Source organism: Eretmochelys imbricata, chromosome 1 (genome assembly GCF_965152235.1).
Source record: "Eretmochelys imbricata isolate rEreImb1 chromosome 1, rEreImb1.hap1, whole genome shotgun sequence".
Taxonomy (NCBI): Eukaryota; Metazoa; Chordata; order Testudines; family Cheloniidae; genus Eretmochelys; species Eretmochelys imbricata.
The window spans coordinates 153,636,530-153,650,432 of NC_135572.1; the positions used below are offsets into that span (position 1 = coordinate 153,636,530).

The window sequence follows — 13,903 nt, forward strand, 5'->3', positions numbered from 1 at the left end:
TGTACTTCCTTTTAAATGTCCCAAAGGAGCAGTTCCTGAGATTTTGAGAGATAGGAAAGTGAAGGCCTCAGACTCCCTGTAGAAGTGAGAAGGCTGTTTTTTGTTTTAGTAATAGGATTTTCTAGGCTGGGAATTAAGAACAGGGGGATTCATTCTTCCCAGGTGATCTTGTCATGTCCTCCTACTGCTTCCTGCCCCATCCGTGCACCTGCGAGTGCGCCCCGCTGTGCACGTGATCATTGTGCTCTGCCAGGTCACTGGAGGAGCATTCACACTCAAGCAGCTGGCGTTGCAGGGAGATGCTTCCTATTTTGAGGCTGTCTGCTGCAGCCGCAGGTATTGGGGCCAGTGATGTAGACCCACCTGTTCATTGCATCTCTATACTGACCAACTGCAGTGCAGAGTTGATTCAGGCAATGCTACGTAGTCCAGGGCTGATCAGCAGTGGGTGGTTGGTGCTTGACTGGTAGCAGCTGGAGCTACTCTTCTTTGCCATAACTGAACCCTTGTCTTCCTAGACTAGCTGTGCACAGAATCTAAATGGTTTCTTGGATCCTTAGTTAACAAACTGATTGTAACCTTCGCCATTGCAGTCTGAGTCATCCTTTATTTATAGCTGCAATATCACTGCAATTTGTGGTTTAAGTTTGCCCAGTTTCAAACTGAAAAGGAAAATGACAATGAGTGTCTAATCTTGCAGCCTTCATGAGGAAGCCATAGGACAGTACTTCTCGACTTGTCATCACTCTTCATCTTATTTTCTCCAGAGTCACTGGAAAGATCTAAAAATGCATCCTACTTATCACACATCTGTTGGCTATCATGGAGCAAATTCAGCCCAGGTGTAATTGAGTGTAACTCGACTTATTGAGGTGGCACCCACCTACATTAGGTCTGAATTTGACCCTATTTGCTAAATAAAGGTGTTATTAATATGAACAAAAGTATTGTCAATGTTAGGCCTCAAACTTCCAGAAGCTTCAAAGAGCAAGTTTTGTAGAATTAAACTGAAACTTGTGGTCAGGATGAGCTGCAACCAGATAACACTTTAGGCTAACTCATATGTATTGAGATAATCTATGCACCTGGGCATAGCTTACTCGATACATATTGACCACATTTGAGATAATTGGCTACATGGAGATAAGCTGTGCACCCGTGCATAGCTTATAATATTAAAGTAACCACACTAAGAATTTGGCCCACCCTGATTGGTTGGTCTGTTTTAAAACACGGCTGACAGATAAGATAAAAAGTATGAAGGCACAGGACTCTGTGTGTGTGTGTGTGTGTGTGTGTGTGTGTGTGTGTGTGTGTGTGTGTGTGTGTGTTTCGGTCATAAGGCAAACCTAACCCACACCCCCTGAACCGAAGAGACATCCACTTCTCGACTGTCTGTACCTGGCCAGTGTGGAAGACGACCGACTGAAGGGCAACATATTTTCGGACGAATGCAGGGTAAGATTATGGAGTAAAGAAGTCTGGTTGCTTGAACTAAATTGATCTTAGTGATATCGATACTGTAGTATAAAACTAGTGGTAAGTAGCTGGTGGATAATAGCTTTACATGTACTGGTGCTTGTCTTCAGTATAACTAGCCAGGCCAGGTGCATGTAAGGTTATTGTTCTTTAGCTCCTTGATGAGTGGTAACTTTACATGTACTTGTACTTGTCTTCAGTATAACCTGCCATTTATACTAATTCTTATACAATGCTTGTCTTTACTTTTTCTTTTCTTATTTTGTCTGTGTTGTTTTTATACCTGAAAAGCATTAAAAACCTTTTTTGAGGAATAATTAGTTGTTTTAATTTGTCTTATACTGGCACTACTCAACCTCATTACATCTGTGTTGGGTGGTGATCACCCAGGGCTGAATTAGGGCCCTGAGGCATGTCTCCTTCTTCCTTCATCTCTGCAAAAGGAAAACTGGATTTGTATTGATCTCTATTTCCTGTGAAATATGGAGGATGTGGTGTTCATGTTGTCTTTTAGTGCATATGCAAGAGACCTCTAAGAAACTCAGCAGTTTTGTTTTGCTATGCGGTTCATGGGTCTGACTCAAAGCCCACTGAAATCAATGGGAAGGTTCCCTTGGCTTCAAAGACATTTAGATCAGGAGCCACGTGAACATTTTCTTTGGTTACAGTCTTCATCTGTCACCTCCCATGAGTTTTCGGTCTGAACAAAGCCAAGTTCTCCAAGTGAAACTCCATTTCACCTGGCTGAAATGTCAAAAGCCACAACCATAAATACAGTATAATTCCATATAGTAATCCTGGACCATGGAGACCTGAGAGCAAGTCCCTGCTCTGCCATAGACTCCCTGTGTGACTTGGGCTAGTCACTTAGGTCCAGATCCTGAAAGATATTTAGGTGCCTAATTCCCATTGATTTCAATGGAAGTTTGGAGCCTATATACCTTTGAGGATCTAGGCTTTAGCCTCTCTGTGCCTCAGTTCCCACTCTGTAAAAGGGGGTAGTTGCTCTTCCCTACCACACGGGGTGCAGTGTGTAAAAACATTAAACATTATGAGAGGCTCGGATATAATGGTGAGGGAGTTATATAAGTACCTTAAATGGCTAGTGAGATACATAGATTTCAGTGGGAAACCATACATCTGATTGTGATGCAGAGTCAAAAACTGACCCAGGATCTCTCAAAACTGGGATCAGGTTTCTTTTACATCTGTGAATGATAGCAAACCGTATGATGTTTGTGCTTTGAGATTCAAGTGTGAGATTAAACCTGAAAAGGTGAGTGTGGGATGATTTTGGAACTCAGTGTGAACAGTTAGCAAAACTCTAGTATTTCATTTCTCTTTGTCTCTTGATGAGATCCTCCACTGCATGATTTGAAAGCTTCAGAGCAGGGAAACAGCTTGGCTGCACTGCATGCTATTGTGATCCTTTGATCATTTTAATTGCCATGCTTAACAGCAGCTTGAGCTATTTTAAAAAATAAATTCATGTTTTTTAAGGTAAGAGAATTATTAGAGTGATTTCAGAGTAACAGCCGTGTTAGTCTGTATTCGCAAAAAGAAAAGGAGTACTTGTGGCACCTTAGAGACTAACCAATTTATTTGAGCATGAGCTTTCGTGAGCTACAGCTCACTTCATTAGAGTGATGTCTGCTCTGTTAAAATAATACAATATTTAATTTGCTTCATCATATGTTTTATGGTCCAGCCATTGTGAGATGCTGCCTAGTTTGGAAAATGTGGGATAAAGACAACTTTTGGGAAGCTGATTAAGCTGTTTACTTAAACGTAAGCTTCGTTTTGTCTTTTGTATAATGCATAGTAGTAAGATTTTGCTTTCTCCTGCACTGGGAGGGCAACCTGCCTGTGTAGACAATGGTAGTTCATCCACTTATCTATCTGCCTCCTGCACAGGTTGGCTGACTGCTCGCTCCCCATTTGGCTGGGGATTATGACACTGTCTTTAAACTAGGGTCTCTTGCAAAAACGTGGGGCCTTTGCACCTCTAGAACATTTTACATAGTAGGCTTTCCTGCCTTTGCTCCCTAATCTTATCAGAGTAATTTGAATACAAAACAAGGCTGCAGGCCTCTGAGTATTATCTAATCACTAATCTCTCTTTATATGTATGTGCATGGGTGTTTTTGGGAAAGATCACATTTGCCCATTGATAGGGAAACTGCTGTCCTCCACTGAAGAGGGCTTGCCAGCTGTGCAATTTTGACAATATTATATTGGGTATTATAAAATGTCATTCATCCAGTGTCTTCTTCCAGTAAATGTGACCATTGTTTAGATAAATAGGTTTTGCTCTTTATCTGAGCTCTGCTGTACAGTAATGAGGAAGAACAAGTGATAAGCAAAATCTTGGGCGTCTATGGTTGTACAAAACATAGTTAAATTTATCTGAAGCTGTGGGCCACCCCAACAAGTCCCACAACCCTCCTCCTGCCAAAACAGGCCCAAACTTCTTGCTGCTTTGGGTGGGTTTTGCTTGAGATGTAGCGTGAGGTCCACTGGCTTGCTAAGCCCTACAGTCTTCACTTTCTTTGTCATGCTGCCAGTGGTGTCTCACTCCCCATCTGAGGGACCTGATTCTCTTGGGCTTGCCCTGGCAGTTTCTTTCCCCTGCAGTCCAATCAGTATTCATCTAAGGGGGATGACTGAATGGCTTGCTCTGATGCTTCAGCACCCCTGGTGGCTCTTGTTGATCTGACATTTTGAATGTAAAAGCCTCACTGCAGCAAGGGGAAAATCTCAAGTGTGTGAGATCCCTCTCTCTCAATTTCCCTCCTACCCTAATTTGAAACCCAACAGCCTTCTACTCAGTAGCTACCCTGCACACTGTAGTGGTGCTGTTGCCAGGTGCTGGTGGAGGAATAGTGTGGTACTTTTGCATAAGGATAGCTTAGTGGGTCTACCTGTCATGGTGGGAGGGATTTGGATGCAACTCCCAGAAGTTAATTCTGAAAGTGAGTGAAGGGAACTGGCTACTCAGTCATACTCTGAGGATAAACTGAAGACAAAGTGGTATGGCCATCCCCTAGACCTACCCCTTCCCCTTTTCGCCCAAGAAGATTTGCCTCTGCAGGTAAGAAGAAGAGCAAAGATATGGTTGGAGGATGTAGGTCTATCTTGAGACCTCTTTGGATGGGGTGACCTTTGCCAAACTTTCCTGAAGGTCTAAATATTGTTTTTGTGTTAAAGGCTAGATAAACATCCCTGTGTGTGTGGGTTCTGTAGTGTCCCTTGCAATAGATGAGAGAAAGGACTCAGATGTGGTTTCTCCACTTGGGACATTGGAGACATGGAAGTTATTATTAATTATTTCTATTACAGTAGAATCTAGAGGTCCCAGGCAGGATCCGGGCCCCGCTGTGCTGGGTTTTGTACCAACATAAAATGATAGTCAGTCCTTACCGCAAAGAACATGTGCAGTCTAAGGCTCTGATCCTATGAACTACCCGGGGGGGATGGGCTGCTTTCAGAGGGACTCTGTGCTGGCTCAGGGAACAACAGAAGAATGGCCATACTGGGTCAGACCAGTGGTCTGTTTAGCCCAGTACACTGTCTTCCGACAGTGGCTGAGGCCAGATGCTTCAGAAGGAATGAACAGAACAGAGCAATTTATTGAGTGTTCCAACCCCTGCCATCCAGTCCCCACATCTGGCAGCCAGAGGCTTAGGGACACCCATAGCATGGGGGTTGCATCCCTGACCATCCTGGCTAATAGCCATTGATGGACCTATCCTCCATGAACGTATCTAGTTCTTTTTTGAACCCAGTTATACTTTTGGCCATCACAGCATCTCCTGGTATCCATCAGCATGGAGCAGCTTGCAAGATCAGGGTCTAAGCTCCCCGGATCTCTAGCTTGCAGACTGAGAACAAAGTTTGGGTTTTATATTGTCACTACCCAGGATCTACCTAAGGGTATGTCTACACTGCAGTCAGGAGGTGTGATTGCAGCAAATGCAGGCACACCTGAGCTGCCTTGTTAAAAATCACTGCATAGCATGGTGGCCTGAACTAGCCCTTCAAGTACGTACCCAGGGCGGGATTGTACTTAGGCAGCCAGCCTGTGCCACTGTGGCTACACTGCTATTTTTAGAGAGCTAGCTAGATCCAAGCTAGCTTGGGTGTGCCTACTTGTGCTGCAGTCATGGCCTCCTGATGCACAGCCTACACCAAGCAGTCACGGAACAGATTGCTGACTACACTGTGGCTTCTTGGTGTACTTTCTTGAACCCAGTTATGAACCTAGTTGTGATTTGTCCATGTGAGAAGAGTTTTCAGCATTGTGACTTGCCTCAGGTTTTTTCACCAATGTGTCAGAAACAAAACAATTAGCCTTTCCATTTGACAGGCAGGAGAGGTGGTTAAGATGGGCCAGTGTTTATGAGGCAGTAGGCGCTCCATTTTAATTCAGAGCTCCTTAGCGGCTGAAACCAAGGAAATTTCTGTCATCAACTTCAACGGTAGCTGTATCCAGCCCATAATTAAGTGGTGGTGGCAGACAGGGGACTCAAACCACCCTATCCAAGAGAGTGGGGCTGGAAGGGAAGGCTAAAACGGTGACACTTTTTACGTACAAAAAGTAACAGTCTGGAGAGAACCCACATTTCTTCATGACTGTGAAATCCTGTGGAGTCTGTATCTTTTTGTTACCACAAAATCCAAGGGCCTGCTCTTGCATTTGCTGTGCACCAAAAATTTTGCGGAGTCAATTGCTACTGCAAGATGTTCTTTCTTACGCTATCACTGCTTCACAGCCACTCCTCCTGCTCTTCCGGTGGTGTGCTTTATTTCCCCTCTCCTGGATGAAGTGCCAATTTTCTGGGACAGCCACATGCACAGCACCTCTGCACTCAGCTGCTTGTAAAATGCTACCCAAGCAGCATAGGGAAAATCTGTATTTGTTTTTCAGGGGAGAAGTTGGCTCTTTCCTGCAATAAATTGGACAAATGATGTTTTCACACCCAGCCTCCTCCTCACATCACTCTTGTGCTCTTCTGGAGCCTGAAAACAAATCCTCCCCAGCAGCAACTCTGAAAGGAATCATAGAATATTAGGGTTGGAAGAGACCTCAGTAGGTCATCTAGTCCAACCCCCTGCTCAAAGCAGGACCAATCCCCAATTTTTGCCCCCGATCCTTAAATGACCCCTCAAGGATTGAACTCACAACCCAGGGTTTAGCAGGCCAATGGTCAAACCACTGAGCTATGCCTCCCCAGACTGCTTGCCTGATTTGTGTGGATGTCCTAATGCTGTTTCGCACATCTGATCAGGAGTGCGTTTCTGCAGTGTTGTGTGATTAATGCTGAATCAAGTGACCAGTATTCAGTTTGACCCAAGAGGCATCTGAACTCAGGCACTGGTCAGCAACTGAGGGGTAGAAAAAGCCCCAAACCATCATATTCAAACTGGTTGCTTCAAGTAATTATTTAATGGGTCAGATCTTTAGCACCAGGCATACGTCAATGGTCTGCAAAGTTGCTATGCCATTTGGCACCAGCTGATGATCTGGCTCTGTATATTTATTGATAGTAATTGCTTGATGTTTTTTCCCCTCAGCAGCTGCATGCAGTATCACCGGTATGGAACTGTACAGGGGACACACACTTTCTCATAGCCAGTAATTTTTGTCTTCTAGTTACATGCCAGCCCCCCAGCCACATAGATTCACCATGTTGGCCTTGTCTGTATGTTGCATTATGATTGATTTTATTACTTTTGTGGCTTTTGCTGAAAAATTGAAATCTTATTTCTGAGTGATTAAGCAAACCATAAAATGGAAACCATACCTTCAACTCTAAGATGTAAACACAGAAGAACCCTTATGTTCACACACACACCCTTTTAAGATATAGGGCTGGAAATCGTCTATCATTATCTGTTTATTCTCTGTAGCTCTCTGTGTTCAAATACCATACCATCCCCACGGCAGGTGTGCGTCTGTGAAGATGCTATATTGACAGCCCTGGGAACTGAAATGCTCTCAAATATATCAACAGAGCAGCTTTGCAAGCTTCTGGTTGCAGTTTTGCAAGCTTCTCAGGTTATGTGACTCAAACTTGACCTCTAGGGATTACCGCTAGTGGCGAGAAGGTAGTTCATTCTCTATGCTGATTTTAATTGTCCTTTCTGATGAGATTCTCAATCAGTGCCAACTGGGCCATGGAAACCTGTCCACTAGGAACTAGACACCACCAGATTATTTCAGATATAGTAGGTCACCAGACAGCTGTATCCTACTAGGAATCTGGGCTGGATTTGAACTGGTGCCCCAAAGGCAGAAGCCTCTTCATCCCCTAACATTCCCTCAAGCCATCCGGTCTCCAAAAGGAACTCTGAACCTCTAAATAACGTCATGTTACAGAGACTGCTAAAGAAATTAGATTACATCTAGAAATCGCACAGGGGTAAAACACTCCCCTTGCTTTTAACACTAAATTGCTTCATTATAATTTCCAGCAAGAGAGCATGTGATTCGTCATGTGCATTGTTATCTTTCTCAATTAATACTTTCCACAGGAGTTCAGGTTTAAGCATCTCCCTTTCTCTTCCCAGGTTCTCCACATTTCCCAGACTGTTTTCCAGAACTACAGATCATTCCGTTTGTGAGATGCTGCATTTCTCACCTGCTGATTGCAATTAGCAACTGCCAGCTGGGACCTGGTGTGCTGCTGAAGAGCTAACAAGAAGTGGAGAGCAGCATGAGGCCTAGACAGTATGTCTGCTTTGAATATATAAAAATGCTGCTTTGTGTTTATGAGAACACACCACTGCAAACAAGATTTCCATGCTCCTACATGAATGTAGCTTACTTTCCTTGGTGCCATAGTTTATGTATTACTTTTTCATACAATACAATCATGGGTTTACTAGTAAGGCAACATGTGGGGGAATAAAGAATAGCATAGGTAAAAGCGAAGCCAACAACGACCTTGTTAAGCAAACCTTTCACATAGTACTGTTGGGGACACTGGGGCATGGCCACTAGGTAACTCGAGGGGATGGAAGACCACGAGTGTCGATGAAGCCCCCTCGCACTAGGCCCAGGTGTCCTTGGCCTCCCCTCCCGCCTGGAGGCACTCGCAGCAGCTCTGCGTACTAGGCCCAAGTGTCCTTGGCCCCCCCGCCTGGAGGCACACACAGCAGTTATGCTGAGAATCTGCAACACTATGCTGCGGAGTCAGACTGCCTGAAACTAAGCAAGGCCACACAGGGCAGATGTGGAAGAACAATGCTGAATAAAGCAGCTTTATGTATAGTTTAACAAATGATACAGAGAACCAGGGAACTAGCTGGGCACTGGATTGGCTGGCTATTGTGGATACTTGGGGCAGCTTGCTATTGGATAAGTATGCTGGGAAAAAGGATGTATAAAAGCCTGTGTAACTTCCTGCTCTGTGTACAGGATTTGAGATTCAAATCTCCCTGTACCTTTTTGAAACTTCAAATAAACTTTTCTGCTTTTCCACCCCGTTGTGATTATTGGGTGTAGCACACCGGGTAGCGAACCAACTCAAGCTGTTGTTCAGCCTCTTGGCACTGGGTGCCGGCAACAGTACTATCCTCAGGCAGTGTCAGTCATGATGGGGCCAAGTTACCTCTGTTTGTGTCAAAAGAAGCTCATTAGACTGACAGCTAAAACTCCATAGGCATAGCTGAAATTACAGTGCTGTAGCATTCAGGAGACCTGAGCTTGTGGGTATCATGCTCTCTGGGGTCGGACTGTAACTGCCAACTGCCAGAGGAAAAATAGCTTCCCTGCTTCGTGACACACAGGAGCTGACCATGATTAAAATCCTGGCCCTTATCTGAAAGCAAGCTCTCTGCTAGTGCTTCCATGGGCACTAGCCTCTCCAGAAGGATGGAGGGGCACTTTAAGGGGCAAAGCAATAGCCACGCTGTCCCTGGACTGTGGGAACCCTGGAAGGCATTGGGCTTCCCTGAGGCACAATGCCTGCTGGTCCTCCCAATGGGGCAGAGAGGTCCCTCAGCACTGCCAACGCTAGGAGGGGCTTATCAGGCACAATGAAGGCCCAAGGTGGCACATTCTGGAAGCACACTCAGTACCTAGTGGGGGAGGGTGGGTATCCTATCACAAATTTCCCCAGCAATACGACTGTGCTCATCTGAAATGCTAAACTGAAATGTGCCAGGGGACGTGCACAGACAGGCAGAGTGGGGAATATAAAAATATAATCTCCTTTTGCTCCAGCCACATGTTGCCTGCAGAGGCCTAGTCAGTCTTTGAGTGGGAGAGGCAGCTGGTGCTTTGCAGCTGCTGTCTGTGTTATCAATACTCTGCTTCCTCTGATACGGTATAGCCCTGAAGCATTGCAATGCCCGTGTCACTCACGTTTGGCACTTCATCATCTCCTTGTGTGGGTCGTGGTGTGTGTGGTATTCTGCATGTACTGCAACAAACCCAGGACTTTGCAGGACACAGGCTCTGTGGGGCATTGGTCTGAATACTCAGCTCAAGCTCTGCAGGGGGCTCAGTACTGTAACTGCCACTTGCACCTGCATGGGTGCTGTGGTAGTGTGGCCGGTGTACCATGAGTTCAAAGGCAAGGGCTGTAGATGATCCAAAGGCTACATCTTGTGGGCTCCGTAGCACCCATTTCCCAGTAACTTTCCCTTAATTCTCCTGCTGCTTGTCAAGACGTTTGGATTAAGGCCGACGGAAAGGGTAAATATGCTTAGCGTAGCTCAGAAGTCCCAAAGGACAGTTATGCAGGAGGATACAAAGATAATTCCGCCCCCTTGGCCACCTCACCAAAGAAGCCCCTTTCAGTTTGCCTCTTGCTTGGTGTCTTTGCTCCTGAGTCTTTGCTCCTTAGGTCTTGCAAGTCTGGCTTGACTCTGCTCCCAGTGTCCTGGTCTTATTTAATATTCCTGTTGGCCACCGACTCCTCTACAGTCAGTCTTGTTGATGATCTCATTGTGACGCTTTCCCCCCGGGGTGCCACTTGGAACTGAGATACCACTGAGCCCACCTGTCCCACCAGCCTGGTTTCCCCTTACTCTGTGCTGCTGGGATAGGCTCTCTTGTGCCTTCGAGCACAAACACAGGTAGAGACACACCCAGCTGCAGCTTTATTCACACAGTTGCTGAAATCAGCTCTGCATGGAGAGCTCAGCTAAGGAATTGCCCAGCATGCAAGTGCACACCCCGCTCTGGAGTGTACACCCCAAATTGTATCGTCTTGCACTGCACAGAGAACTATACAGCATAAACTCATAAAATTCTCCCTCTCCCTCAATGTGGAGAGAGATATGCAACAGCTTTCTGCCCCAAGTCTGAGTTCCACACTGGTTTTAGAGAAAAAACAAAACAAATTTATTAACTACAAAAGATAAATTTTAAGTGATTATAAGGGATAGCAAAGAGATCAAAGCAGATTGCCTTAGTGAATAAACAAAAACCACAAACTGAGCTTAACATACTAGATAGGTAGGATATAAATTAGCAAATTCTCACCCTGAATGATAAACAGGCTGGCAGATTCTTAAGGCACAAGTTACCTTGGGTTTCCCAGGTTTTCGTACACAGGCTAAAGATCCTTCTAGCCTGGCACCATCACTTCCCCCTTCCCACAGTTCAGTCTTTGTTCCTCAGGTGTGTTGTTGCAGGGAAAGTGAAGTGCCCCATGATGTCATTTTCCCCCTTTTATATCTTCTCCCCAATTGCTGGAAAATTCTTTTGCTGTGACTTGGGTCAAACAGTTCCCATTGTTTTAGTGCTATCTCTGAGCGGTTTCTATTGTACACAGTTCCTGCGGTAATCCTTGTGCTTGTGTGCACTTCCCCATTAACATTGTTTGGCCTTTTTACTGTCGTACCCTGAAAGGCTGCTTGTGGGTGTTTCCAACCTCAGGACATGTTTTAGCAACACATACATAGCCAAACTTCATAACTTCACATGCGATGACAGCACATGCAATCCAATGAGATATTACTGTCTAGCAGATCAAGACTTTTAGAATGACACCTCACAAGGCATACTTTGTATAAGACATATCCTAATTACATGACAATGGTGAATATTGGGGTGTCAGGGTGTCACACCCATTACTTCTCGATGGCCTCTACCTGTAGGTGACAGACTACAAGTCCTGAAGTAGTTATTGGAAAGCCTATTCCACTACCAAATTTCCTGTGTGTAGCTCATTCCAGCTTCATGTCCAGTCACCCAATTCACTGATACTCGTTTATGGTCTGCTGTGCTTGGTACTGCTTCCCGATTGAGTCAGTACCTTTCTGAAATAGGGATAACTCTTTAAGGACTTTAAGTGGTTTTGAGACTGTAGCACACTTGAGTGGCTAAGGCATCTCCCCTTTAGAGCCTACCACATAGTGTAATCATGCTAAACTTTCCACAGGTTATTACCTCCCTTAGCCTCAAGGATTTGAGGTACTATCTTTTGAAGTCTGCCCTGGCAGGCTGTTCCTTCTTAGGTTTCAAGGGCTCTCTGTCTGCAGATGGAGGGCCGGCGGGGGGGGGGGGGGGAGGGGGGGAAGGCAAGTGGGACAATTTGCCCAAGGCCCCGCAGACAGGGTGGGGGCAATTTTGGTGGCGGGTCTTTCAGTCCCTCTCTTCCACTTCGGCGGCAGCTCAATCGCTCCTCTTCAGTCTTCTGTAGCAATTCGGCGGCGGTTCCTACTATCCTCTTCTTTCTTCGGCGGCACGACTTGGGTTTTTCTTTTTTTCTTCTTCGCCACTTGGGGCGGCAAAACTAACTTTTTTTTATGGAAGGGGCCCCCGAAATTGCTTTGGTCCAGGCTCTGGGCGGCACTATGCAGATGTTTGGCTTCCCATTCAGCCAGGAAGAAGAGGGCTGAGTTTTTTGGACACAATGGCCTTTTCTACTCCGAGAACGAATCACTTCAGGTCCCAGACCAGATCTTCCTGCACATTATTTCTCCAGGCTAGAAACTGTCTTCTGGTTCTTTTCTTTTCCACAGGACTCTCTGAGCTGCATTTAAGCTGAGAGATGTAAGGAATTCTCTGCTGGTTTAGTACCAGTCTAGCTCCATTAGTGCTAACACCAGTGAGAGCAGCAGTGTAAACCAATAGGTATTATTACTACCATGTCAGCCTCCAGTTCTTTCATAGTGACCAGCATCGTTTTTGGGAAATGATTCTAGAAATCTTTCTGGTGCAGTGACTGCCTCTTTATGCTTGTTTCTGCAGAGCACTGCACAGTGGGGCCCTGACCCTTGATTCCTTAGGCACCTACTCTGTTACCACTACCAATAATAATGGCAGTAGAGAGGCTGATCAAGAGGGAAGCAAGCAGAGGCACAGTTTCATCAGACGTCTTCAGCAAGTAAACCCTGGTGATCCAGTCTGTGGTCATGAGAGTGGTCAGCAGGGCTAGGCATTGCATCTGAAGATTTTTTTTTAAAAAGGGGTGGTGATAGAAGGGAATGGTCTGACAAAGAGAAATGGAGAATAGCAGTGGAAGAGAGGGTAAGCGATGGGGAATTTTGGGGTGAGGACAGAATAAAGGAGAAATGTAGAACTGGAGAAGAAATAAAAAGCTGGAAAGTCTTGGGGAACATGTGGTGTATTGAGAGCTGTTTTGGATTTGCACATTATTACTTTAAGAGTGGTGGGGTTTCCTGATCCTGCTTGCAGGCTAGGGGGCTCTGTAGCAAAGCATGCAATCAGAGTCAGTCTTGAAAAAATCAGCTTTAAGCAACCTGGGGTTCAGTGGTGCCTCCCTGTCTTCAGGAACAGCCTGTTTTCTCTCTCTGTGTATTTGGGTTCTTGTGTGTTATTGTTTTGCATTCTAAGAAATAAAGTAGTGTTACGTTACAACCTTTCAGCAAGAGTATGTATGTTTTTATCTACTTTTTGTGTGTATGCTGTGAACATAACAAAAGAAGGAACAGACAAAGAAGGGGGAGACACAGAAATAGCTAACCCAGTGAAAGGGGAGTGGGAGAACCCAGTAGAATGAAAAGAATATGCTAAAAGGAGTGCATGAAAGTAGGAAATCAAAGGGAAAATGAAACAGAGGGATGGAATAAGGGAAAGAAAGAGCAAGAAGAAAGGAACACTTTCCATTTGGATTGAATAACAAGGATGACCCAACACTCTCACAAATCTTGGGAGACAGGATAGTCCTTGCCTACAGACAGCCCCCCAACCTGAAGCAAATACTCACCAACAACCACATACCACACAACAGAACCACTAACCCAGGAACCTATCCTTGCAACAAAGCCCGTTGCCAACTGTGCCCACATATCTATTCAGGGGACACCACCAAAGGGCCTAATAACATCAGCCACACTATCAGAGGCTCGTTCACCTGCACATCCACCAATGTGATATATGCCATCATGTGCCAGCAATGCCACTCTGCCATGTACATTGGTCAAACTGGACAATCTCTACGTAAAA

The 13,903-nt window shown here is 45.3% G+C and overlaps 1 long non-coding RNA gene across 2 annotated transcripts; it reads left to right on the forward strand.

The window, feature by feature from the left end:
- The first annotated feature begins 1,314 nt into the window (after window positions 1-1,314).
- LOC144265076 (uncharacterized) lies at window positions 1,315-8,960 on the forward strand. Of its 2 annotated transcripts, XR_013346166.1 has the most exons (3): window positions 1,315-1,458; window positions 3,188-3,267; window positions 8,050-8,960. It is a non-coding gene; the product is annotated as an uncharacterized LOC144265076 (long non-coding RNA). The 2 variants fall into 2 exon arrangements; XR_013346165.1 differs by lacking the exon at window positions 3,188-3,267.
- Window positions 8,961-13,903: the final 4,943 nt, after the last annotated feature.